The sequence below is a fragment of the Neovison vison genome, chromosome 3, assembly GCF_020171115.1.
Source record: "Neovison vison isolate M4711 chromosome 3, ASM_NN_V1, whole genome shotgun sequence".
Classification (NCBI taxonomy): domain Eukaryota; kingdom Metazoa; phylum Chordata; class Mammalia; order Carnivora; family Mustelidae; genus Neogale; species Neogale vison.
The window spans coordinates 56,997,797-57,024,265 of record NC_058093.1 but is presented as its reverse complement, the minus strand read 5'-3'; the positions used below and the strand labels follow the sequence as shown (position 1 = coordinate 57,024,265).

Sequence of the window (26,469 nt, the reverse complement as noted above, 5' to 3'; positions counted from 1 at the left end):
TAGCCAGGCTTTATATAATAAAAAGTGACCTTTAAAGTTAATTGCACCAGAGTAATTACCCCTGAAACTAGCGTCTTCCTATAGAAGATGATTTTTTTTTTAAGATTTTATTTATTTATTTGACAGACAGAGATCACAAGTAGGCAGAGAGGCAGGCAGAGAGAGGAGGAAGCAGGCTCCCTGCTGGGCAGAGAGCCTGATCCGGGGCTTGATCCCAGAACCCAGAAACCTGAGCCGAAGGCAGAGGTTTTAACCCATTGAGCCACCCAGGCACCCCAAAGATGATTTTTAATGTAGAAAAAATTCCCGAGACTGAGGGAAGAAGACAGTAGGTAGCTTGAACATATATATTTAGTTTTGGCTATTTGCTGAAGGCCCAGTAATTTGATAGAAAAATGCATTTTAAGAAAACATAAGTAAAGAATTAGGAGAGGGATGAATAGCAACAAAATTCTGGAAGCTGGAGAGTAGACAGATGAGCAGTAACCAATTTAGAAGAACGAGAGAACTGAATAATTAGTTGACAATGAGGAGAGGTAGGAAGACACGCAGTTTATACCTTTGAAACCCTTGAGGACTCAGGAATGATCAATTCCAGGTATCTCTGGAAGAGGCAGCAACAGTGGTGGGGGACCATTCATAGGTACAGGTGAATCTTTAGAGACAAAGACTGTATGAAAATGTAAAATGTTTTTTAAACATTCATTAAACATAAAAGTCCAGGGTGCCTGTGTGGTTCAGTCAGTTAGGCACTTAAGTGTCTGCCTTGGACTCAGGTCATGATTCCAGGGTCCTAGGATGGAGCCCCACATTGGGCTTCTTGCTCAGCAGGGAGCCTGCATCTCCCTCTGCCTGCGGCTCCCTCTGCCGTGCTTGCTCTTTCCTTCTCTCTCTGTGTCAAATAGATAAATAATAAACATAAAAAGTCTGTTTAACCAGTTATATTCCTCAGATCTCCTGTACTTCATTCTGTAGAAAGACTGGAGGTTTATCCTCCAGAGTGGATAACATTGAGGGTCTTTGGACTTTAGGTAAATGAAACACCTTTGTGGGCAAGGACATCAAAGGAAGATGGGGTTTGAGTGAAGACTTGTTGTGTCCTGAATATTTCCCAGTCGCCTTTGGTAACTTGGCTCTTGAAGAAAAACCTAATGATAAAAACATCAAAGAGATTCCCAAGTGAAATGGCTTAGGTGAAATCCAAGGTTAACAAGCCTCATACAAGTTGACAAAATTCCCAGTTGTGTTTTTAATCTTCCATTTTATAATATGAGTGGATATGCAAGGGTCATCAGACATTTGAGGAAAGCGTGTATTAGAAATAACAAAGACCTAAACAGATACATAGAAAAAAAAATAGAGGAAACAAAGGCCCTACAAGAGGAAGAGACTTAAATAATTAGTATGATTAATATCTTTAGAGAAGTAGGAGAAGAGGATGTGATGTGTCAATGTCGCAAGATTTTGCTATAAAAAATGAGTGGGCAAAACCCAGAAAGCTCTTGGAAATTAAAATATCAAATGAAAAGCTTACTTAGAAGGATTAGAAGATAACATTGAGGCCATCTCATAAAAAACAATAAGAGGAAGTAGAAAACATGAGGGACCAAAAACAGAAGGCATAGTCTGATGATAGGAGAAAAATATGTATTTCTCTAATAATTATATATATTATTTATATATGGGGGGAGGGAGGAAGAGATTGGGGAAGGGAGTAAGAGAAGAGAAGAAAAAAGTTGAGGGAGTATCTCTGTAATAAGTAATTACAAATTTTTTTCCCTCATACAAAAGACATTTTGCAGTTTTTAAATGTTTTTAACCCTGGTGTACCTCTCTTTTCTCATTGGAACAGAACTTGATCAAGTCCTATTTGATTTTTTTTAAGCTTTCTTTTTATTGAGGTGAAATTCATATGACATAAAATTTACCATTTAAAAGTGAAAAATCTAGTATATTCATTATGTATATACATCATAGTATATTCATATTCATCATGTTGAATCCTGTCTCTATGAATTTACCTATTTTGAAGATTTAATATAGCTGGAATAGCACATATATGAAAACTTCATATATGTTTCTGCCTTCATTCACTTGTTTTGGAGGTTCATCTACCTTGTAATGGGTATCAGAATTTTTTTTTCCAGTATTTCATTCTTACTTCTATCGGAATAGTATCTCATTGTATGTGTATACCACAGTTTGTTTATCTATCCATCCATTGATTGACATTTGAGTTGTTCCAGTTTTTGACATTGTGAGTCACGCTGCTATGAACATATGTGTACTTGTACTTGTTTGACTACCTGTTTTTAGTTCGTTTGATTTAGTACCTAGGAATGGAATTGCTGGGTTAGATGTTAATTCTATGTTTAACTGTTGGAGAAACCACCGAACTATTTTTTCCCGCAGCTGAATCATTTGCTTTCCCACCAACAATGTATAATATTTCCAAATTCTTCATTTCCTTTGTTTATATTTATTATTTTTATTTGTTTATTTATTTATTTTTAGTATTATAGCTATAGTAGTGGGCAGGAAGTGGTACTTCATTGTTCCTTGGATTTGCATTTCATACTTTGCTAATGATTTTGGGTGCCTTTTCAAGTGGTTATTGGCCATTTATATATCTTCTTTGGATGTATATTCAAATCTTTTGCTCATTTTTAAATTGGTTTGTTGTCTTCGTGTTGCTGAGTTGTAAGACTTCTTTATATATTTTGGATATTAGACCTTTACCAGATACATGATTTGCAAATACTTTCTCCTATTCTGTAGATTGTCTTTTCACTTTCTTTCTTTCTTTTCTTTTCTTTTTTTTTTTTAAGATTCTATTTATTTATTTGAGAGAGAGAGTCAGAGAGAGCATGAAAGGGGGAAGGTCAGAGGGAGAAACAGACTCCCTGTGGAGTTGGGAGCCAGATGCAGGACTCAATCCCAGGACCCTGGGATCATGACCTGCGCTGAAGGCAGAGGCTTTAACCCACTGAGCCACCCAGGCGTCCCGTCTTTTCACCTTTTTTTTTTTTTTCAAGATTTTATTTACTTATTTGACAGAGATCACAAGTAGGCAGATAGGCAGGCAGAGAGAGAGAGGGAGAGAGGAAGGGAAGCAGGCTCCCCGCTGAGCAGAGAACCCGATGCAGGGCTTGATCCCAGGAGCCTGAGATCATGACCCGAACTGAAGGCAGAGGCTTTAACCCACTGAGCCACCCAGGCGCCCTGTCTTTTCACTTTCTTAATAATACTTTTGATCCCCCAAATTTTAATTCTTTGAAATCCAGTTGATCTGGTTTTTTTGTTGTTGTTGTTGCTTGTGTTTTTGGTATCATATTTAAGCACCTATTGCCAAACCAAGTTCATGAAGATTTAGCACTGTGTTTCTTCTAACAGTTTTATTATTTCAATTAATTTAGGTTGTTGATCCATTTTCTTAAGATTTTATTTTTGAGGAATCCCTACAACTAACATGGGGCTCCAACTTAACAACCCTGAGATCAATACTCCTGTGCTTTACCAACTGAACCAGCCAGGTGCCCCAATCCTTTTTGAGTAAATTTTCACATATATTGTGAGGTAGGAGTCCAACTTAGTTCTTTTGCATGTAGATATTCACTTTTCCCAGCACCATTTATTGAAGACACTGTTCTTCCAGCGAATGGTCTTGGTGTTCTTATCAACACTCAGTTGGCCATAGATGTCTGTATTTAATTTCTGTACTATCAGTTCTGTGTCATTGGTTGTATATGTTTGCCCTCACACCAGTGCCACACTGTTTTGATTGCTGTAGCATTGTAGTAAGTTTTGAAATTGGGAAGTGTGGGTCCTCTAACTTTGTTCTTCTTTTTTTTTTTTTTTTTTAAAGATTTTATTTATTTATTTGACAGAGAGAAATCACAAGGAGGCAGAGAGGCAGGCAGAGAGAGAGGAGGAAGCAGGCTCCCTGCTGAGCAGAGAGCCTGATGCGGGACTCGATCCCAGAACCCTGAGATCATGACCTGAGCCGTAGGCAGCGGCTTAACCCACTGAGCCACCCAGGCGCCCCTGTTCTTCTTTTTAAATATTATTTTGGTTATTTGGGGCCACTTTCAATTCCACATAAATTTGAGGATTAACTTTTCTATTTCTATAAAGAAAAAAAGCTGTTGGAATTCTGATAGTAACTGCATTGAATCTGTACACCATCTCAGGTAGTGTTGCCATCTTTAAAATACTGGTTTTAAAATCCATGAGCATTGGATGTTTTTACATTTATTTAGGCCATCTTTAATTTTTTTTTTTTTTAGCAGTGCTTTGTTGTTTTCAGTGTATAGATCTTTTACCTCCTTTGTTAAATTTGTTCCTAGGTATTTTGTTCTTTTGGATGCTATTGTAAATGAAATTGTTTTCTTAATTTCTTTTTTGGATTGTTCATTGTTGGTATATAGAACATGGCTGATTTTGTGTGTATGTGTGTGTGTGCATGCATGTGTATTCTCCTTGTGCTCTGCAGCTTTGCTGAATTTATTAGTGCTGGACAGGGATTTTTGATCTTTGGGATCATGTTATCTGCAAATAGAGATAGTTTTACTTTCCAATTTGGATGTCCCTTCCTTCTTTTCTTCCTCCATCCCCTTCCCTCCTTCCCTCCCTTTCTCTGTCTCTTTCTTTCTCTCTTTCTTTTTTTGCCTAATTACTCTGGGTAGAACTGCCAGTGGTGAAAACAGCCATTCTTGTCTTCTTCCTGATCTTAGGAGGAAGGCTTTTAGTTTTTCACCATTTAGTTTGATATTGGCTCTAGGTTTTCCAGAATTCCATTTTCATGTTGAGGAAATTCCTCTATATTCTTAGTTTTCTGAATTTTTTTTTTTTTTTTAATCATGAAAGAGTGATGGTTTTTCTCATACGTTACTTCTGGGTCATTTGAAATATTCATGTGATTTCCCCCCCATTCATTCTACCAATGTTGTATGTTATATCAATTGATTTTCTTATGTTGAACTATTTATTCTTAAAATTTAAGTTCCTTCTCCAGTAAGATTTTTCTTACATTTCCAAATTGATTAAAACATCAGTTCTTTCACTGTGCTACTCTCTAGAATGGAAAACCTGATTACACTTTTATTATTCCATCTAGTTGTTTGTAATTTGCTTGCTTACATCATTTTTGAGATTTTTAAAATCCTAAACCTTTTCCTTTTCTTTTTTTTTTTTCAAAGATTTTATTTATTTATTTGACAGAGAGATATCACAAGTAGGCAGAGAGGCAGGCAGAGAGAGAGAGAGGAGGAAGCAGGCTCCCTGCTGAGCAGAGAGCCCGATGCGGGACTCGATCCCAGGACCCTGAGATCATGACCTGAGCCGAAGGCAGCGGCTTAACGGCTTAACCCACTGAGCCACCCAGGCGCCCCTAAACCTTTTTCTAATAATGTATAATCTTATGGAGCTCTTCAGGAAATATAATCTCTAGTCAGTTTTGCATAACTTATAATAAGTTGATTTTCAGTAAAAATTTTATATATTTGATGGGTATGTTAACAAATACAATATCCTCACTTGAATTTAATCTTTGATAATCTTTCAGTATATAAAGACAATTTTTTTTCAGTTTTACAAGAGACACAATCTTATTATATTTTTCATTATGTAAGGCATACTTTATCAACTTTCAAGTATAGGCATCTCTATATAAGTACCTAAGGGCATCTTTTTTAACACAAAATTTGCCATGCTAACATTTCTAATTGTACAGTTCAGTAGTGTTAACTATATTCACATTGTTGTGCAACCAGTTTCCGAACTTTTTCATTTTGCAGAACTGAAACTCTGAACCAACAAGCTTCCATTTCCCTCCTCCCTCCATTCCTTGGCAACCACCATTCTACTTGCTGTTTTTGTGAATTTGACTACTCCAAATACCTAATATAAGTGGGGTTATCTTTTTCTTTTTGCTGAATTGTCACTTTATGTCCTCATTAGCTCATTTCCCTACTAATGCACCTCATGCTTCTGTTTTTTAACAAAAAGAAATGTAAAAAAAAGTATCAGAGCCATCATAGGAACTGTATCAGTGTTCAGCTGTGTGATATAGGGATTGAATATCATGCGCACTCATCGGACTGTCACCTAACACCACACATTTAAGGTTGTCAGCCTATTTGTGTTTGCTTACTATGTTATGTTAGTATGTTATTTTATTATTATTATTTTATTTATCTTTGTTATTTTGTTATTTTATTTGTTATCTTATTTGTTATTATAAAGAGATTTAAACATACTATCACCCCATTTAAAAATACAAACAATTCGAAACAGTTTGTGAAACTCCTTGAGAAGTTTCAACTTACAGTATTCAATTGTAAGCTCTTTGTGGACATAACTGCCTTATTCACATATGTCTGTTTTCAGTATTAGAAATTAAGCCCTCAGACTTGTTTCTAGTTTCAATTTGTTGGATTGAGTGGATTTTTAATGTCTTTGTGTAGATATTTGCTTATGTGGCCAGCAAATTTGTATATGATTTTACCCAGATGGTGAGCCAGTTACTTTCTATTAATTGGTCTTTTCTACCATGCTATTTAACATGGTAAAAAAGGATTAATATATAAAGACTTGGAGACCAAAGCAATTATCAAATCACTATAGCAGCAGTAACTCATTTATTCCTTTGCCACAAAGATATGATGAGCATTTACTAAAGAATCTACTGGACAATTGCACTAACTCTAGGCCACTTCTTACTATGACTTTTACTTGGAGAGGTGGAAAAATAATTGACTTATTTTAGTTAAATGTTGATAATGAAAAGAGAATGTTCATATCTTTGAAGAGAGCTGGGTTTATTATTTTCTTATTTTTATTTTATTTTTTAAAAAGACTTTATTTGAGAGAAAGAGAGAAAGCAAGCACAAGCAGAGGGATGAGAAGAGGGGAAAAGGAGAAGCAGACTCCATGCTGAACATGGAGCCTGATGCGGGGCTTGATCTCACTACCCTGAGACCGTGACCAGAGCTGAAATTGGGAGTCAGCCACTTAACTGACTGAGCCACCCAGGCACCCCGAACTTGGCTCATTATTATCTGAAATTGTACTTGCATTTTCAGAGGAAACACTCGAATTATTTTTTACCCATATTCTTTGTCTTGTTTTAAGCATTGTACTGTGGTCATTTTTGTATACTGAATTATACATATACTGAATTATACATTATATACATTTACACATATACACATATATACAATTATACATTATATACAATTATACATGTATATACACATACACACAATTATACATTATACTGAAATATTAATTAATTTTGTATACTAAATTAATTTTGTATACTAAATTACACATATACTGAAATATACTTATTAGGCAAATTAAAAGAAAGTTGCCTTTTAGTTCTCATACTCTTCAAGTTAAAAAAAGCTATATTTTAAAAGAAAGAAGTCATTTTAGAGATGAAAGTCTATGAGTACAGGGAAGTATTTTTGCCAAAGAAGAAAAATTTACCATATTCTAATGTGTGCAGTACCTGCAGTTAAAATGTAGTACAACTGATTATAGTGTTAAGTATTGAGACTTAAGAGTGATAAGCTTTGGGGCATCTGGCTGGCTCAGTTAGAGGAGCATGGGACTTTTGATCTTAGGGTCATGCTTTTGAAACCCAACTTGGCTATAGAGATTACTTAAATAAATGAAACTTTAAAAAATGAGTAATAAATTCTGATATGTTGTTTTAATTATTTATTGAAAGCATACTTAATGGTAAAAACAAGTTGAGTTACTAGAAGTTAACTTCCCTCTTTTGTATATTTGTTAAATTTAACTATTTTCCCAAAAGAATTTAAAGTTGTTAGTTAATTTTAAAATTAGTTGTGGAATACAGAGTATTTTAGAATATGATTTAGATTATAGTTTAATGCTTGGGGAAAAAATTGTCTTGTTTTTTGTTTGTTTGACACATCCTTGTAGGAACACACTTCATAAATTCTCCATATATTTTGAATCATTATATCATAATAAGTAGGAAGTTTTTCTTGAAATTAAAAATAATCATTGTGGAAAAAAACTGAAATATGAATAAAATTTTAATTTGATTATGGCCTTTCTTGTTGAAGGAAACACTCTAAAAGTATTTTCTTTTTTAACCAAATTTCATATCCATTACGTTTTTCAGTTTATGCTTCAGGATTCATCTCCCCTTTGAACTGATAGTAAGGAATGAATTTTTTGGTGGATTACTCTATATCAAAAGGCTATTTTTTATTGTTTCATCTATGTTCACTTTATCTCACTAATAAAGTTATTATATGCTTAAACATGGAAACTGTACCTTCTTTTGCCTATCCCTTAGTTCCTAGTAACAGGTATTTAATGAATTAGCCAATGATTAATGCAGGATCAGCAATGCAGAGTTAATTCTGAAATTGCATCTTCTGTCTTTAGTTTTTTGGCAGTTGTGTTTGGGGTTGTACCCTTTAGGTGAAAATAACCATACTTATTATTTTTGGATGAAGTACTTTGTGTTTCTTAACTTTTCATATGTACAAAAAATGCTAAATCTTCCATCAGTCCGGATTAAGACTACTTCAAGAGATCACCTGCCTCTACAACTTCAGATTTGTTCAGAAATTAAATTGCATGTTACTTATAAAACTGAAAAGAATCTTCAAATCATATTAAGTCTAATACTTTCCTTTTGTAAAACCAAACCTTAGAGTGACCGGCTCTATGTTACACAGCCAGTTCATGGCAGAGTCCAGCATCAGTGTCTAATTTCCAGCTCAGTGTTCTTTTTCTTTAAATTAGATGACTTTAATTCTTTTTAATGTATTCTATTATTTTTTTCATGTTATTTTAGAAAGAGGATCACATTTCAGGCCTCTTTCTGTTAATAGTATCACCATTTCCCACATCAGTATATGAATCCTGGTATCATGTTGGATTGCTCTCTTTCCTCTGGCTCTAGATCAAAACTCAGAAGTGCCTGGGCTCAGGCTTCATTATCTTTTGCATCCTTTTGCCTTCTTTGTTTTCCTTTCATTCCCACCACCACCCTATTAGGTCATGTTTAGATGTTTCTCTAGTTTCTCTGTCTCCAGTATCATGTTTCCTCTTCTCACACATTGTGGATAACATTGCCACAGAAACACATACGAAATCATGATTCCTTTTTCCACACTTTTATTTATGCTATTCCCTTTTTTGAGAAGATTCTTTTTCTACCTCTACATCTATATTCAAATGTTAGACATCCTTCAAGACAAGCTCAAATCTCATTTCCTTTTTAATACAGGCTACATCTACCTAAATGAGGTGCCACTTAAAATCTAGGGTCAGTTAGTGTCTGTAATCATTGGACATCTAGACTCACGGTATCCTATAATAGAGTGCTACAGCAAGAAGAGACTTTGGATCTCACCTATTCTAATCACCTCACTTTATAATTGGGTGAATAGTTTTCCTAGAGTTAAATGGCTAACATAAACCCTTGGGAGGTTCAGAGTAGGGATATAATTAGACTCCAGTCTCTTAACCTGTAATCCAGAATTCCTTCCTGTGTAACTCTCTTCCTTTCACTGTAAAGTGCCTTGGTGCTTTTTGGTGCTTTTTCACGAGTTCATGTATAATTTCTGCTACATGAGGCCAAGAATCTTGTTTTAAATTTTTTTGTAGTCCCCTTAATGTTTTGCATATAATAGGCCTTGACTGAATGTTTTATTTTATAGAGAATTGCTTTCAGATAAAATTAGTATTTTAAATAAGGTAATTTCCATTTTTATAAATACTAATGACCAAGGATTGTACTGCTTTTATTTAAAAGAGATGAAAGAAGAGTTTTTAATAGTTCTTGGAAGTTTGGATCTATTTCTAATACTTTAACAAACAAAAAATAGTAGGAAATAACAAAAAATATAATTGAAAATGTCTTTGACTCTCTTTTATGGCAAGGTAGACTTGTTACAATATTAAGAACATTGATTTAAGTACAAAACTAGAAATTTTACCAGCATTTCTTCATTGCTTTAATGTTTCCAATTTCTAAGGAAGTATTTTATATGCAATAATTTTCTAGCAGATTGTATTATGTATAAATATGATGTAATTTTGTTGTCTTAGTTATTAAGCCATTACTGAACACTATGTGGTACAGTCTTTTCAGGTTTTAAAGTTTTATCTATATATTTGATTTAGAGCATGCAAGTAAAGCAATAAGAATTACAGCAAATATATACACTTTAAAATTCTTTTCAACTCAGCATGAATAAAAACGGTACCTTAGAGGGAAGCTTAAATATCTATCAGGTGAATAAAGCATGGGCTTCGTGCTTATAGTTGGGGATATATGTATCAGCTGCTTTAGATGGCTTACAGAGGTGATGTCAAGGTGAAAGCAGGCTTGCAGAATGGTTGGAAATCATTGATATTCTGACTTGGAGGCTGTAAATGGCTCAGTGGCAGATGGAGTCTTTGTCAAGGAAGAAAAATGGCAGCTTTGGAGCATCATAGATATTTTGCTAGCAGCTCACACACAGGCTGTGACCTTCTAGTATTCAGGAGTCTTTCTTATGCTCTAATAAATTGTCCTCAGCTTTTATTCACCTAAAGTAGATAAACAGTACTTATCATATTTCAGTACAAATTGAGGTGTTTAATTATAAGGAGACATAAATATGTTTTATTATCTAGTTTTTAAAGAAATAAGCTTTTAGAGGAACGTGCATTTCTTGGTATCAGAAGTATTTCTCAGTTAGTTTACCAGAGGAAAAACAGTAGAGTTTAACAGGGAAAAATTAGTTTTTTGGAATCACAGAGTATTAAAGCTAGAAAGTATATGAGAAATCCTAGACAAACTCCCTCATTTTACAGATGAAGAGACCAAGTTCCAGAGACTGATTTAACCAAGGTAACCAAATTAGTTCATGAAAAACACTAAGTAATTGTTAGATTATTTCTTGTTATACATATAAAATATCTTTTGTTATAAAGGTAAAAGAAACTATTGTCTTTGAAGAAAACTTAGAAGTTCACAACATATACCTACTTACAGCATAAGAGTATATAATTTTAGAGACTTTTATTTACTATTCAATTGCACATACTTTTATTTAAAATAATTCAAGTTTTAAAATTTTAGTCTGTCATCACTAGATTACAGTATAGAAAAATTTTTGTTGAATGGAGAGTTTATACCTGGGTTATAAAGTTATATTTGCATGAACTTTCTTCTTAGTCCTTAATAAGAATATACTTAAATAATATTTTGTTTAAATCAGAACCAATTCAAATATATATATACATATAGTGTTGACTTATTTGAGTATTTCTAAAAGTCTTCTTTTAGAAATATTGCATTTCATATTAAAATATGAATATTACATTAAATATTAAAATATTTAAGGGTTTTATAGTGAAATGTTTTGTTTTGTTTTATTTATTTAATTTTTTTAAAAAAAGATTTTATTTATTTATTTGACAGACAGAGATCACAAGAAGGCAGAGAAGCAGGCAGAGAGAGAAGAGGAAGCAGGCTCCCTGCTGAGCAGAGAGCCTGATGTGGGGCTCTATCCCAGGACCCTGGGATCATGACCTGAGCTGAAGGCAGAGGCTTTAACCCACTGAGCCACCCAGCCGCCCCTTTTGTTTTGTTTTAAAGGAAATTGTCATTCCAGTCTCTTTATTTTTTATTTATTTATTTATTATTTTTTTTAAGACTCTATTTATTTATTTGACAGAGAGAGACATAGCTAGAGAGGAACACAAGCAGGGGGAGTGGGAGAGGGAGAAGCAGGCTTCCTGTGGAGCAGGGAGCCCAATGTAGGGCTTGATCCTAGGACTCTGGGATCAATATCTGAGCCAAAGGCAAACACGTAACGACGAGCCACCCACGCACTCCTATAGTGAGGTATTTTGAAAAAATGCTGTATGTATTAGTGAGAATTTCTTCTAATTTTTAGTGGAATATAGGTTTCCATCATAAGAGTATATTATCATCCAGGGTGTTCAGCTGAACAGCTGACCTATGTTAAAGAGTACATCATGACTCAAACTGAAAGTGGAAGCATTACACAACTAAATCTACTAAAGCATTTGACAACTGCTGAAGGTATAGAAAGGAATCATTGTCCATCACCGAAGAGGACCCTTTGTTATAGAGGGTCAAGGTTGCTATATTCAGGTGTTTCCAGTTGGAGTCTTTTGTAAGTCAGTATCTAAAGAAGCACAGTTCAAGAGAAATTTGACAATAGTTATACAGAGTGATGCCTGTGCATTTTCTAAAGATGAAATTATACAACAGTTTTACAAATGTTTTTGATTAGGAGACAGATTTTTAAAAAGTTAGTGTTGAAACCCTCCAGAATCTTGAAGAAATTTGTGGTTTTGTGTATAAGTTTTTTTTGAATAAAACTGATCAGACCTTAATAGATAGAATGTGGGCATAAGAATATTAATTGTTAATATCATAAAGGAGAATACTATTCCTCTTAATGGACATGTTAATATGTGGCCATGTCACCAATTATCTACTTTATTTTATTATTTTATTTTATTACTATTTTTTTTCCAATTTATTTATTTTCAGAAAAACAGTATTCATTATTTTTTCACCACACCCAGTGCTCCATGCAAGCTGTGCCCTCTATAATACCCACCACCTGGTACCCCAACCTCCCACCCCCCGCCACTTCAAACCCCTCAGACTGTTTTTCAGAGTCCATAGTCTCTCATGGTTCATCTCCCCTTCCAATTTACCCAAAAGCACATACCCTCCCCAATGTCCATAACCTTCCCCCCTTCTCCCAACCCCCCTCCCCCCAGCAACCCACAGTTTGTTTCGTGAGATTAAGAGTCACTTATGGTTTGTCTCCCTCCCTATCCCATCTTGTTTCATGGATTCTTCTCCTACCCACTTAAGCCCCCATGTTGCATCACCACTCCCTCATATCAGGGAGATCATATGATAGTTGCCTTTCTCCGCTTGACTTATTTCGCTAAGCATGATACGCTCTAGTTCCATCCATGTTGTCGCAAATGGCAGGATTTCGTTTCTTTTGATGGCTGATTTTAAGTAACATGGAGCTTGAACTCACAGCCCTGAGATCAAGAGTTGTCTGCTCTACAGACTGAGCCAGCCAGGTGCCCCCATTATTTACTTTATAACCTCAGAAAGAAGTTAAGTGATGATTACTAAATTATTCAACAGTTACTTATTGACTGCTTAGTACATGCAAGTGCTGGGGATAAGGCAGTAAACAAAACAGACTCTAAACTCATGGGGCTTACAGCCTGTGAGCAAAAGAGAGAATACTTAATAAATTGATACTCATAATGTTAGATGGCAACCAACACTGAAGAGAGATCGAGCCAATTAAGGGTTATGAGTGAAAGGACTGTGGAATTAATATTTGTTATAGGTAGTCAGTGGAGGCCTGTTTAATAAGATAACAGTTTAAGAGAGATCTTAAGAAAACAAGTTAGAACAAGTCACACTTATATCTGGGTGAGGACTCTCCCAAGGAAAGAAGTAAATGTAAAGACATTAATAAAGACTATGCTTGACATTATTGAAGAACAATAAGGAAACCAGCATGACTGAAGTGGAATGAGCAATGGAGAGTGATAAATGAAGTTGTAGAAATTTCACATAAACCTACATTTAAGATTTAATTTTTTTTTTAAGAGACAATTTAAGAAAATTATGTTCTAAGCTTAACCAAAGCCCGCATTGTTGCTAAACCAGGAGTCCCCGAAGTAGTCTTAGTAGAGCATTGGTTGTATGGAGTGAATATAGAATGAAAAAAAAAAAAAAATTCCATGGTCAAATAAGTTTAGGAAACATAGGGTTAATGTTGAACAGAATGACAAAATTTGTTTACCTACTGTTTCTGTGCATCTTTTAATGTGCTAATAAGTTTTGTGAATCTCTAACTTGTTTGACTCTTTCTTCAAAGAGCATCTTATGGGACTTGTGTTTTTCATTGCTCTGGTAAATACTCTGTTATCCAATACTACAGGTTAGCTAAAGGTTAATAAAAGGATTTTCTACAAATGCTATTTTATAACTTTTCTATTCCCCTTAAGCCAACACCTTTCCTTGCCTGCTTTTTCAGCAAAGACTTCATTTCTTTTTTTTTTCTTTACATATTTCTCAAATCCATCCTTTCTTCTCTATTCATAATGCCTAAATTTTTATGTAGGTTTGTACCATGCCTTACTTGGGCTGTCATTGTAGCCTCCCAACTGGTGGCTCTGCCCTTAGTTTTGCTGTGTCCAAATTCATCATCCTCTCAGTGACAATTTAATTGACATCACAAATCTAACTAGATTATTCATCTACTTAAAATAATTTACTATTATTGCCATTACACAGAATAAAATTTAATCTCATTTGCATGGCATATGAAATGTTCCATAATCTGTCTCCTGCCTACACCCAGAATTTGGCCTAAATCTCTCATACTTAGGATTCTCCAACTGTAAGACCATGTATACTAGCTTGAGCACGCAGTGGTTATGTTCTTTTGCCTTGTTTACTCTATTATTTCTTCCTTGCACAGCCTTCCTCCTGTGACTAGCCTAATTCTACTCTTGGGTTTTAGAACAGATGTAATTTTCCCCAAGAACACTCTTAAGTTCTTGCTGGCTAAATCAGGTGCACTGAAGTATAGTTCTGTCAAAGCACTGAAAAGAATAAAATAAAAATATGTGTTTTTTTCACTCTCTATATTCTATACCTTGTATCTATCTTAAGTGCTTCATACTTATAAGTGGATACTAAATAAATGTTGAAATTAACTCTACTAATTGAAGACCTTTTGATTTATGAGATTTATCAATTTCCCATTTTCTTAGTTCAAAATCTGTTTTGATTGTAAAATTAAATATAATACATAAAACTTTCAGAAGGAAACATAAGGGAAAATATGTGGGACATAATTTGATGAAGGGTTCTTAAACATGACACAAAAAGCATAATCCATAAAAGAAAAAATCAGTGAATATGAGTAAATTATACTTTATAAAAATTAAAACCTATCATTTTGCAAATGACGCTGTGAAGGTGATGAAAATACAAGCTATATAGTAGGAGAAAATATTTGAAAACCACATATCTGACAAAATATTCATATCTTGGTTATATAAAAACTCTCAAATACAACAGTCTGTTTAGAAAATGGGCAAGGAGATGAAGAAACAGTCACCAAAGAGAATGTATCGATATCAGGTGGATACATGTTGGATGTTTAGCTAAGATCACTAGCAATCAAAGAAATGCAAAAATGAGCTATCACTAGTTATGCATCAGAACAGCCAAAATAAAGGGTAAGGACATATATCAGATGCTGGCAAGGATGTGGAGAAATGGAACTTTTATACATTGCTTCTGGGAGTGTAAAATAGTACAACCATTCTGGGAAGGAGTTTGGCAGTTTCTCATAAAAAAAAAAAAAAAAAGAAAAGAAAGAAAGAAAAGAAAAACAAAAAACAAACCAAAAAGCAAAACCAAAACAACAACAACAAAAAACTAAACATACCCTTACTCCATGACCAAACTACCACACTCCTGAGCATTCATCCCAGCAAAATATACATATTTGTTCGTAGCAGCTTTATTTGTAACAGCCCAAACTGAAAACAACAAAAATGTCTTGCAGTAAGTGAATAGCTAAATACACTATGGTGTGTCCATTTTGTGCAATGCTCTCAGCAACAAAAGGTTTCAATTATTGATACATGTAACAGTTGGATAGACCTCAAGGGTCTTTAGTTGAGTGAAAAAAGCCAATCTCAATATTCCATTTATATAAAGACAAAATTAGTGGTTACCAGGGTTTAGGGATGGTGGAGGAGAGGAGTTTGGGTGTGACTGTAAAGGAGCAGCATGAGAGAGGTCTTTGTGGTGATAGAATCGTTCTGTACCTTGATTGCAGTGCTGCTTACATGAAGCTACACATATGATGAAGTGAGAGAACCATACTTACACATTGTAGCTAGTTTACTGGTTTTGATATTGCACTATAGTTATGTAAAGTATAACCATTGGTAGAGACTGGGTGATGAATAAATGGGACTTCACTGTACTATTTTTGCAATCTTCTATAAATACATAGTTATTTCAAAATTAAAAGATTTTAATCTCTGAAGAAAAACTTTACCTCACAGCCTCATGTTCCTTGTAGCATTACTTAGAATAGCCAAGACATGGAAATAACCTAAGTGTCCATCAATTGATGAATGGGAAAGATAATGTAGTATTTTTATAAAATGAACTATTATTAAAAAAAAAAAGAACTATTATTCAGCCATAAAAGGAAATCCTGTCATTTGTAAGAACAGGGATAGACCTTGAGAGTATTGTGCTAAGTGAAATAAGTGAGACAAAGAACACAACACTGTATGATCTCATTTATATATGGAATCTAAAACAAACAAAACAAAACAAAACCCCAAAACACAAAAAAAAACAAAAAATTGAACTCATAGATATTAGAGGTATTTGGCTTAGTTGGTAGTAGATATGACTCTTGATCTTGGGATTGTGAGTTCAAACCCCACAATGGGTGGAGAGATTACTTAAACATAAAAATCCTTAAAAAAATACTGATCTAATAGGATGGATTGGAGCAGGAAGAGAGTTCCAATAGGGATACTCTAATATTCACCCTGTTCCAGTAGTTTAGGCAGAGGTATTTGCCAGAGGTGGGGGGTGGGCAGAATGAGTGAAAGCGGTCAAAAAGTACAAACTTCCAGTTATATAATAAGTCCTAGTAAAAACAAACAACTATTTCATCTCCACATTAAACCTTAGAGTTTATTCATGGGGTTTTTTTCACTTTTTTTTTTCCTTTTCTTTGTTCTCTAGAGACTTGTTTCATTGATCATTCATAAAACATATCCATCTTCTCCTTTCTTAACTGGTTTATTTAGGATTGTCCTGTCTTTATAAAATGATAAATAGAAGTAAGCAAACAAAAACTTTGCTTCCCTCAAGTGGTAATGTTTGTATATTAGAGATATGTATCTATGTTAATATGTGTAGCTCTAGGTCATTTGTTTTAACTGCTGTATACTATTTTATTATGTAAACATTCCACAGCCTTTTAATTTATTCATTTTCCCATATTTCATTATAAAAATAGCAGTATAATTTTACTTTTTTGTATATGTCTCTTTACTCATATGTATGAGAATTTTTCTGGGTTCTACTATATACAGTGGAATTGTTGTGATATAGACTATATACAGCTTTGATTTTACTATATATTTCTTCATGTTTTCCACAGTGGTCATACCAGTTTATACAAGCAGTGCATAAGGGATTTCCTGCTCTACATTCTTGCCAACCTTTGGATTTCCTTAACTTTTGCCTTCCCACTCCATCTGTAAAGAACCTGTTATGAACTCCAATAGATTTTACTTCTATAATATAATTTTTTAAATTTCTTGCTCTACTTTGACCACCAAAGTTAAAAAAAAAAGATTTTTTATATTTCATATTCATCTTTGTATTTGACTCTACTGCCACAACTTTAGTCCCTTACCTCTTAGCTAAACTATTGCAACAGACTGAATATTGTAGTATCCCTATTGGAGCTCTCTTCCTGCTATTAAATCAACATTTCCTTTTTTGTTTTTTTTAAGATTTTTATTTTTAAGTTATCTCTACACCCAGTGTGGGGCTCAAACTCACAATCCCAAGATCAAGAGTCATATACTCCACGAACTGAACCAGCCAGGCACCCTCTTACATCAATGATTTCTAATGCAAGTAGTTATAGAATAGAATACTATTATTCGCAGTGTTAAATTTATTTTTTATCTATCTATCTATTTATTAATTTATTTATTAAATATTTTATTTATTTATTTGACAGGTAGAGATCACAAGTAGGCAGAGAGGCAGGCAGAGGGAGATGGGGGGGGAAACAGACTCCCTGCTGAGCAGAGAGCCTGTCTCAGGGCTCGATCCCAGGACCCTGGGAACATGACCCGAGCCAAAGGCAGAGGCTTTAACCCACTGAGCCACCCAGGCACCCCCACAGTGTTAAATTTAAATACTTAATATGGTATTTAATGTCTCCAATAAGGTCCTAAACTACCTTTTCAGCCATATCTTCCACTATTTTCTATATATGCCTTATATACTAGCCACAGTAGATTACATTCGTTTATTAATTCATTCAAAAGTATTTAATGCTCTTACAGTGCTATCCAGGTATGTTAATACTTGAGTTCTGTAGGTGGTACTCCTATAAATGAAGAACTCATGATTTTTGTTAGGGAGCTTGCAAGCTGCCTCAAGCTATTCTTCAAATATACACAGTGCTTTTCAGCTTCTGCTTCTCTCAGCATATGTCTTCCTTCCACTTAATGATGCCATTTTTTCCAGTTCCTCCACCTGCCCATGTTGGCCTTTCAAAATCCTACACACTTTTCAGAGTCTACTTTAGATGTCACCTCTCATGAAGCCTTTTCTGAAGTTCTCAGTTAATTATGCTTCCATACTTATATTGCTTTATGGCACTTGTTATATTCCATATATTTGCCTTAACCCTTCTAGGGTTTGGGTGTCTGGGTGGCTGAGTGGGTTAAGCCTCTACCTTCGGCTTGGGCCATGAACTTGGGGTCCTGGGATTGAACCTCGCATCGGGCTCTCTGCTCAGGAGGAAGCCTGCTTCCCTCCCTCTCTCTGCTTGCCTCTCTGCCTACTTGTGATCTCTCTCTCTGTCAAATAAATAAATAAAATCCTTAAAAACAAAACAAAAACAAAAGCAAAAAACGCTTCTAGGGTTTGATAAGTAGAATATTTTGTCCATTCATTTATATTGCCCTTGTAGCATTTACCAGTGTCTTGTATATAGTAGGCATACTATTAACTAAAATAATTAAATTAAAGATCACATATTAATTAAATCTAGTTTCACCATTTAGAATAATTTGGGGGAAAATCAATTTGAGTGAGAAAAAAATGCTTAATTATTTAATTTTATCTAGTGTTCTTGATTTAAAACACCAAATAATAAAATTTTATTTTATTTTATTTTATTTTATTTATATGATAGACAGAGACCACAAGTAGACAGAGAGGCAGAGAGAGACAGAGGAAGGGAAGCAGGCTCCCTGCTGAGCAGAGAGCCCCATGCGGGGCTTGATTCCAGGATCATGGAATGGGATCATGACCTGAGCCGATGATAGAGGCTTTAACCCACTGAGCCACCCAAGCGCCCCCACCAAAGAATAAATTCAACAGTAGGTCTCTATATAGTGATTTTTATAACTGGCTTTGATGAATGGCAGACTTTATTAGTGATAAGTATAAGGGTTGTTCAGCTTGTTTTTAGACTCTTAATAGTTTCCTTAAAGCAAAGTTTCTCAAATTATACTCTGAGGTAGTTCTGTTGAGATGCCTTGGATACTGTTGGGTGTCTCCCCTGCGCCAACGAACAGGTCTTTGTTTTATTTTTTTTACTATACTGGGCTTCCTCACAAGAGCTCTATTTAAGAAAGAATGCTTCTGCTGAAAAATTTAAAATAATTTCCAAGGAAGTGTAAATACTTCCATTTTATCCATTTACTTAATACTTTCTGAGATCTTACAAAGAAGATATTATTCCTGCCCCTTTTTCTTTTATTACCCACAAATTTCAAATCAGTAGTCCATATGAATATGAGACTTCAAGTAATTAAGCAAACAGTAGATAACGGGCTTTGAGTATGACAAGTAAATTGTTTATTATTTGAATATTCTGCATCTTAATATGGATGTTTGATGAGTTGTTAGAATATCAGAAGTCACTGGAATTGGTATACAAATTTTTAGACAGGCTGAAGAATTGACTAGATCATGCCTTCTTAAATTCTAAGGTACTTAAGATTCTGATTCAGCAGGTTTGGGCTGGGGCTTGAAAGTCTTTATTTCTAAGAAGCAATTGCAGTGTTGGTCACTTGAGTGCAGGGAGCTAAATGACCTTCCGAAACCTATCGCTGCATTTTAGGATTCTTTGCCCTAGTGAAAGTAGGTTTTCAGTATTGCCATAGACATTGTTTAAATTGACTATTTCTCTACAGTCTGATTTATATTTTGCCATTTTAATAGAAATTACCGGGTTTTTTAGGGAAATACTTTGTGTGTGGATTAATCATTTTTCTGCGATTATATGGTTCTTCACTTAAAATCATCCTTCACTTTTAAAGTAGTCTGGAAAACGATTAGACTGCCAGTGGCTACTTTCAGAGAGTTTAAATTTAATAAGGAACATTCAGTTTACTTTTCAACATAACTGTAATACTTACTGACTTTTGTTATTTTGCAGGATATTGTTTGAGGTTAGGTATTAAGGTATTGCAAAAATAAAAATAGAAAACCTAATTTTGTTTGAGGCTGTTTTAGTTTGTATAAGTATTGTTATTTTTAAAAGTTGTTATTATCATGAATTAGTAGCAATTATATACCACAGCAGGTTAGGCTGTTAATTTTATCTGTATCACACATGAAGTGAAAACTTAATTGTGTAAACAGTCAACCAATAGGATAGTCACTTAATTAAATAGCTTATACTCAAAAAGATATAAATCAATTCTGAGGGACATTAATGCTTTTTTTACAAGATATATAAAATCAAGTACATTCATAGTCTTTTGGACTTTTATAGGAAATTTTAATAACTAAATCATCAATTAAAATAATAAAATTTTAAGAAAATGATCAGAATTATTTACTTTTTTAATAAGATTTTATTTATTTATTTGACAGAGAGAGAGATCACAAGTAGGCAGAGGCAGGCAGAGAGAGAGAATGGGACGCAAGCTCGCTGCTGAGGAGAGAGCCCGATGCGGGGCTCGATCCTGAGATGATGACCTGAGCCGAAGGCAGAGGCTTAACCCACTAAGCCACCCAAGTGCCCCAGAATTATTTATTTTTGATAAATGGAAATTGGTGATTAACTTTTTAGACCAAGATAGCTGAGTATTTGGGGGAGGAAAATTATGATTTTACTTTAAAACCATTAGAATAATTAGCATGTTGATAGTTATTGTATCAGCCTTACATTATTTCACTTAATAGCTGTCAGTAGGAGAAATTGCTGGGGGATTTATATTACTAAAAAAGTGACTTTCAAATATGTAATTTTGGGGGGATGCCTGGGTAACTCAGTCAGTTAAGTCTGCCTTGAGCTTAATTCCTGATCTCAGGGTCCTGGGATCAAGCCCTGCACTGGGCTCCCTGCTCAGTGGGGAACCTGCTTCTCCCTCTGCCTGCTGCTCCCCCTGCTTGTGCTCTCTTGCTCTCTCTCTCTGTCAAATAAATAAAATCTTTAAAATATGTATGTGTGCATATATGTGTATATATATATATAGTTTTTTAAATTTCTTATTAAATAGGTGAGCACTAACATTGCTATAAAAGTTGTCATCTGAAATTTATGTCAAATGTTGAAAAAAAGTTTTTTTTTTTAAGACCTGATCCAATTATTTTATATAGAAATAAACCTCCTTTGTTTCTTCTGGTAGCATCCATTGATTTTTTTTTTTTTTCCAGAGGTACATTAATAGTGCTGATAGAAGCAGAACAATTGGAATTTACATTAAAAATAAATGTGATGAATAAAAAGCATTACACTATAATATTATAGTCTTGATTTTGCTTTACCAAAGTTCTGAAATCTAAAGGACAAAAATACTGACAAGGTCAAGAAAAAAATGAAAGAAAGAACAAACGATGCAAAAAGAAAATGACACTGAGGTCTTGGTTTAATACATATGTATTCCAGGTTGATGGTTGATTTCATTAGCAAATCTCATTGTTATGCAATGTCTGTTCTTCTGCAGCAAAATGAATATTGTATTCTCAGAGGCTCTCTGTGTATCTATTATGTTGCAATAAATGAAAAAATATATATATTTGTAGCTTCCTTTGGTTTACTCTTTCCAGTTAGCTTTTTAGGAAAAGAAAGAAAATTGAATTATATTCTTTCTTTTGTTGTTAAATTTGTTCAAAAGCTTTTCAATTTATATGATAGATATGTTTCCTACTTTTGTTCTTTGAGGTAAACAATTATAAGGTGGTTAATAATATAACCATTTTAATTATAATATGACTTTTTAAATGACTAGAATATAATCTTGATTGATTTAAGATGCTTATATGACTTTCTTAAGCATATGCTATCTAACATATTTTTAAATGTGCTTTTTTTTATTGCAAGAAAAATGTTAAGCAGGTATACATATTATGCCAAATGCAAATACTGCTACCTTTTACAACGGCAAAAATTGTACATTGAGATAACTATACTAAGACTGAATTTTCATAAAATAGGAAATTAAGAAATAACAAATTTTGGTGGCTGCACGTTGGAAAAGTTCATTTAATAAGGGAGTAAGCTGTATGACTCTTTGGGTTACATACATGATTTCAAATAAAGGTCAAACTGTTAAACACAGTCGTTATTTGATTTTGGTCATTTTAAGGTCTGACAATTATATAACATCTGATTTTTGGTGTTGCTCTCAAAAGTTGTTCTTATAATTAAAATTCTTTGACCAGCTTGAAAGTAGAAAAGCCTAAGGTTTGGTTCAATATGGTTGATTCCTTATACCACTTAGAAATTACCTATATAGGAGGACCTGGGTGGCTCAGTCAGCTAGGCATCTGACTCTGTATTTTGGCTCAAGTCATGATCTCAGGGTTGTGAGATCAAGCCCCACAATGAGCTCTGTCCTGGACATGGAGCCTGCTTAAGATTCTCTCTCTCCCTCTCCCTCTCTCCTCTATACCACCCCACCCCGCCATTCTCTCTCTCTCTCTCTCTCTCTCAAAAGAAAAAAGAAATTACCTGTGTGGTAAAAACTCGGCATCTGGCTCACTCGATGCAATCCTAATAAATATCTTGGTCTTGTTGAACAATCATGAGCTGTAATAAATATGTACAGCAGTTTATTAATGCATAAGTTAATTTGTACTTATGGTGCTTGCATTTAATGACTCACGGTGAGTAAAACAAAATGAGGAATTTCAAAATCTAGTAAGGAAGATCCCGAAAATAATTAGAGAATATTACAGAGCTAAATCAGGTAGAGAAAGAAGGTTTTTATGGACCCAAACAGTTAGGCTCTGAGAGGGGAGCATTCTGAAAGTGATAAGATCTAAACTGATAATGAGATGGAGAAGGAATGGGAAACAGAACATCAACTTGGCATCTTTGGGAGACAGAGTAGTGACGTACCCAGCTACAATGGAAAGATAGGATTTGTTCCTACTTATGTGCCACATGTGAAAGTCAGGTTGTAGCATTGTTAAATTTTATTAGTGGTATTCAGTCCACATTTATGGTATATTGAGATGTGACAACCTTATTTTTCTTGTATAACAAAATGAGATGGATTCTGTTTATAGTAATTTTACAACCATCTCTTCCCCCCCAATAACATAAAAAGCAAATGCTATGAAAATATGCAAAGATTCATGCTCTAAAATAAATCCAAATTGGTGCGGACTGAATGAGAACATAGGAATATAGAAACCCTAAGTCAGATTTCTTTACCATAGTTAGAAATACCAAACTGAAGAGGAATAAAAGTAATCATAGATCGGATTTTCAGGCTGTTGAACCAGGCAGGATTACAGATAGTCAGTAAGAAAGAAGAGAGGAACTGTTTTAAGTTAAAAAAAAAAAGAAGTTCCCTTTGAAGTGTCTTGACTTCCCTAACTACCAGTGTCTTCTCTTTCATCCGTTCTGGGAACACAGTTATAGCTTGCATGTCCATTTCTACTTACTCATCCAGCAGAAGAATCTGAATTTAGAGAATGAAGTATGAATTTGGAATATGAAAGTGGAGTGTGAATTTAACAAAAGATCCTGGGGATTGTTAGTGTTTGTTTAAAAACCCAGATTAGCTAAATAACAGCTTTCCTAGCAAGATAGCTTATTTTCTGGGTAAGTTTTCATTAGTTATGATCTCAGCTTGCGCCAAGGCAATGTCAAAAGAATCTTTCTTTCTTTCTTTTCTTTCTTTTTTTTTTTTTTAAGATTTTATTTATTATTTGTTTGACAGAGATACAGAGAGCACAAGTAGGCAGAGTGACAGGCAGAGGGAGAGGGAGAAGCAGGGTCTCTGTGGAGCAGGGAGCCTGATGCGGGACTCGATCCTAGGACTCTGGGATCATGACCTGAGCCGGAGGCAGCCGCTTAATCAACTGAGCCACCCAGGCACCCAGAATCTTTCATATGAAATTTCTTATTTAATTTCTGTAAAGATGCTGTTGAAAAAACTATTGTATTGTCCAGTGTTACATCATTGCAAAGTCCGAAAGAAGCTTCTCTCAATCCTGAGTACTAGGAAAACTTTGGTGCTTGTTTGTAACACATCTTACGGAGAATTAAAATTTTATAATTTGATTTTTTTTAAAGATTTTTAATTATTTGAGCTAAAGCGAGAGTGAGCAAGAGAAGCACGTGTGGCGGGGAGCAGTGGTTAGGGGCAGAGGGAGAGGGAGAAGCAGGCTCTCCACTGAGCAGGGACTCAATCCCAGGAATCTGGGATCATGACCTGAGCTGAAGGCAGTTTCTTTTTTTTCTTTTTCTTTTCTTTTTTTTTTTTAAGATTTTATTTATTTATTTGACAGAGAGAAATCACAAGTAGATGGAGAGGCAGACAGAGAGAGAGAAGGAAGCAGGCTCCCTGCTGAGCAGAGAGCCCGATGCGCGACTTGATCCCAGGACCCTGAGATCATGACCTGAGCCGAAGGCAGCGGCTTAACCCACTGAGCCACCCAGGCGCCCCTCTGAAGGCAGTTTCTTAACTGGTGGAGCCACCCAGGCATCCCTAAATTTTTGTAATTTGGTTCTGTTTTCCGCTTTACTGTTATTGCTAGGAAGCTCACAGCTGAACCACCTACATCTAAGGAAGGCAAGGCCTTATGATAGGTGTTGCTGTGTTTCAAGTTTACCTTGTGTTTCATCTTTCTTGCTTCCCCTTATTTTCCCTTTATTCATATTAGTTTATATTTTGAAAGCATCTGTTCTGCTATTCATATTTCTCTAAGTCACATTAAAATATTTTGGAACAAAATGGACTATAAATAACCATGTAAAGCTTATTTATTGCCAGCAGAAGACAAACAATAAAAGCAGGAACCTTTCTTCCTCTTTGTGTCCCCTCCCTTGCCCCCCCTTTCTTTTTTATGAATTTCTTAAGTCATGGATGACTAATCTTCTTTGTGGTTTCTTAGACTTGCCAGGGGCAGGGGAATCCCTTCTGAAGCTTTTTGCCAATACAGAACTACCAGGTACAGGTCATTGTGCTGGGTGTGCCCAATGTAAGAATGCCAGACTTGAGAGAACAAGTAGGGCTGAAATACATCCTAGAGAAAGAAAAGGTGTCTTTTTCTCATATGCCAGCTCAGAGCGTGTCTTTTTTTTTTTTTTTTAAGATTTTTATTTATTTATTTGACAGAGATCACAAGTAGGCAGAGAGGCAGGCAGAGAGAGGAGGAAGCAGGCTCCCTGCTGAGCAGAGGAGGGTGTCTTTTTCTAACTCACAGGGACCATATATATTACCCTGGTTTTTGTCCCAGCCCTTTCAGCTGAATTATAAACTCTTAATACCAAAAGTTGCTGATTGTTGGTAAAAGCCGCTTTGAATGAAACAAAATTTCAAATTTATTTTCTTTACCTTTATATTTTTATTTCATTATCCTCTAAATTTGATGTACTATAGGAAACAAAGTTAGTCATGGATCTTTAATTTGTAATTTTTTTATTTTTAAAAGATTTTGTTTATTTATTTGACAGAAAGAGATCACAAGTAGGCAGAGAGGCAGGTAGAGAGAGAGAAAGGGAAGCAGGCTCCCTGCCTAGGAGAGATTCCTCTTATGGGGCTGGATCCCAGGACCCTGCCATCATGACCTGAGCTGAAGGCAGAGGCTTTAATCCACTGAGCCACCCAGGTGCCCCATGGATCTTTAATTTAAAATTTAGTTTTGTTTTAGTGTATGAATCACAGTCAAAGCTACATATTTAGTATGAATTATATCTTAAATTTTCTTTAAAGGAAATAAGGGCTTTGTTTTGCATTCCAGTTAACTATAGAATATTTGAATTATTTCATTTGACCAAGAAATTCAGCTGGAACTGAACTGGAACGGGAACTCCGTAGTCCTTGTTTTCTGAAAATTTCCTATTTGTTTCATGTCATTGTAGTGAAGATGGTGATTAACAACTTGTGTGAATGTTTAATACTGAAAACACACTCCTTTCAAATGACACATACTGTTTGTAATGAGACCTGTTCTCTGAGATTCTGTTCTCTTGGCACAGTTTTCTCTCCTTGGGTGTTCTTGTTCTTATTAATTTTACTGTCACTTCGTTGTGTTTTCTATTTTAGTACATTAGAATTTTAATTCACAAATAGAGTAAATATGATTTAAGAAATGTAATTTAATGCCTTGATATGATTATATTGTAAAAGGGTCATTAAAAGCTC

At 34.7% G+C, this 26,469-nt stretch overlaps 1 protein-coding gene across 16 annotated transcripts in view; it reads left to right on the top strand.

Moving 5' to 3' along the window:
- Window positions 1-26,469, top strand: part of BAZ2B (bromodomain adjacent to zinc finger domain 2B) — a 315,898-nt gene that overhangs the window by 89,254 nt on the left and 200,175 nt on the right. The window lies entirely within an intron of this gene.